Genomic DNA, 2,425 nt, shown 5'->3' on the forward strand with positions numbered 1-2,425 from the left:
TTTGGATGGAAAATGACTGAATCACAACAGTCTTTTGTTCTGATTATATCTTCGACTTGAAGAATACGATTACCATTAGGCATTGAGTTCAAAAACCAAGGAATTCAATGGGGGGTTTTGGTTTCTGCTCATCTGTACTAAATAATGATACGGTGTGTGAAAATTATTTGGTACGTAGGCTTCACAACATATGTAACCAATTTGTGCAAACCATGATACAATCAAGACCAATCTCAGAAATTCACGAGCAATTCCCCCCATCCCGTGTACTTTTATTTTGGTAAATATACGTATTAAATACAGTGAAATTCTTACAGGTAAATAACAACAATCCTATTTCATTGTAGCGATACAAATCAAGATAATTAAAGCACAAAGGAAGGGGTAACTAATTAACTACTTGTGTGCATAATGGTTCCAAGGGTCTAACAAACCATTAACGTTGAATCATTCTGATTTTCCTACAAGCATAAATTAAAGGGAACAATTTTTTTTCCATCGTAGTAGCAAATTAAGACAATTAATTTGTTTTTTCCTACAAGCATAATTCAGTGGAACTTTTACGGGTAGCACATTAAATCAAATAAATTCTACCAACCAACTAAGATGATCTTCACATTCCACGGGTTCACAATCTTTGTTGACTCCACATTATCATCTTCGAATCGCATGAAAAACCCCATAACTGCATCACAAGGCAACATACACAAACAACACAATACATATCAGCTAGAATGCGCTTTCAAAAGTCACATAAAAGAAATTCAGAAAGCTAAAATCTCAATGACCAAGATAACAATTTCTTAGTGCAATTAAAACCTTAGAACTGAAAATTTCCACTTACTAAATCTCAACAAGACGAAAACCACCACAACCCAGTCCTAATCCTCTGCCTTCAACGTTGAGGGCTTATCCCTAACCTCATAAGCAGTCACCACCTGAAAATTAAAAGCTTCTTTTTGAGTTTTCAAATTTAGTATTTAGTTTTCACTTTATGAGTATTAAAGGAGCTTTGGTTTTTTTTCTTCTCAAACTATTGAACTTTACTTGTTTTTTTTTATTCTTATTTTTATTTTGGAAAAATTTTGACTGTAGCAAAATTACAATCAAAACTCCCTCAACTTTTATTAAAACGAGAAGCCTAAAAGTACAAGCAAACCAAAGGCTCAACTACAACTATAAACAAACAGAAAAGGGCCGAAACCAACAGAAAAAAGGAGGCCCCACAACAGTGAAACCCAAAAAAACACCCAAGAGCCAATCGAGAAGCTTCTGCTGAAAACTCCTCCACCGACAAAGATCCAGGCCAGCCACAGGAAACGTTATACACCATTGAGTAACGTCATCTTAGACACCACCGCCAACCCTGAACAGCAATCAGATCACAGCACTAACAGGTGATAGTTGGTACCAAAGAGGGATTAGCCAGCTACTGGGAAAAAGCTCGGGGAAACTCACGAGTAACACTGCCAAAAAAAACAGACAATAAGGAGAACATGATGGTGTGGGAAACACCCGAGCCAGGACCAACACCCCAACTCTACACACGAACTCAAAAGGAACGGTTGAAGATCGGACTGAGGAAGGGATGGGGAAAGGAATACCAACGGAAGATGAAGAAGAAGACAGGCCTGAAGGAAAAATAGGGAGAAGCATCAGAAGAATAAAACAGAAGAAGAAAAGGAAAGAGAAGAACACAACAAAGAATGGGAGAAAATAAGAAAACAGAAGAAGAAAAGGAAAAGAGGCAACTGACTCCAGCCAAAGCCAGAGTCAGCGCCTGAGAAGGTGGGCAAGATGAAGACCCTCACCAAAAGGGGAAGAAAACTCTTGCAGAGGAGATAAGGTCTCTCACGGAAGGAGAGAAAGAAAAAAGGCAATTTAATTATATTTGAACTTTACTTTCTTTAGGACTAGTTTAACTATCAAAGTTTAAGTTTTCACACATGTCATTGTCACATACAGTGGAAAGCTACTGCCCAAGCCTACTTTGATGAGGCTAGATGGTTCTGCAAACAATGCATCCCAAGCATGGAGGAGTATATACACGTTGCAACAGGTTCTGTTGGTAACACCTTACTTTCAACTGTATTTGTGGTTCACATGGAAGATAATGTAACGAATGAGATATTTTAGTGGTTGTCCAATTGGCAATAAACCCCAAAAATCTCGAGCTTCCAATATCATTTTTGGGCTCATCGATGCCATTGGGGGCATAAGGTACAATTCTCAATGAAAAATGAAAGCTTCTTTTTTATTAGTTTAGGGCCACTTGAGAAGAATTAGATTAGTTTAGATTTAGGTTTAGAGTTCAGGGTTCACTAAAAAATGAAAAATTAAATGCTTCTTTTTGAGTTTTCAAAATTTAGTTTTTAGTTTTCACTTTTTGGGTATTAAAAGAGCTTTTTTCTTCTCAAACTATTGA

The 2,425-nt window shown here is 37.0% G+C and overlaps 1 long non-coding RNA gene across 1 annotated transcript; it reads right to left on the reverse strand.

Annotated features, from left to right (window-relative positions):
* Nucleotides 1-474: 474 nt before the first annotated feature.
* On the reverse strand, nt 475-1,686 carry LOC125468425. The gene is made up of 3 exons (XR_007250800.1): nt 1,209-1,686; nt 845-938; nt 475-685 (listed from the first exon to the last, which is right to left on the reverse strand). It is a non-coding gene; the product is annotated as an uncharacterized LOC125468425 (long non-coding RNA).
* Between the last annotated feature and the right edge of the window lie 739 nt (nt 1,687-2,425).

The sequence above is a fragment of a genome, unplaced genomic scaffold (genome assembly GCF_019419815.1).
Source record: "Pyrus x bretschneideri cultivar Hongxiangsu unplaced genomic scaffold, Pyrus_bretschneideri_v1 Contig38, whole genome shotgun sequence".
Lineage (NCBI taxonomy): Eukaryota > Viridiplantae > Streptophyta > Magnoliopsida > Rosales > Rosaceae > Pyrus > Pyrus x bretschneideri.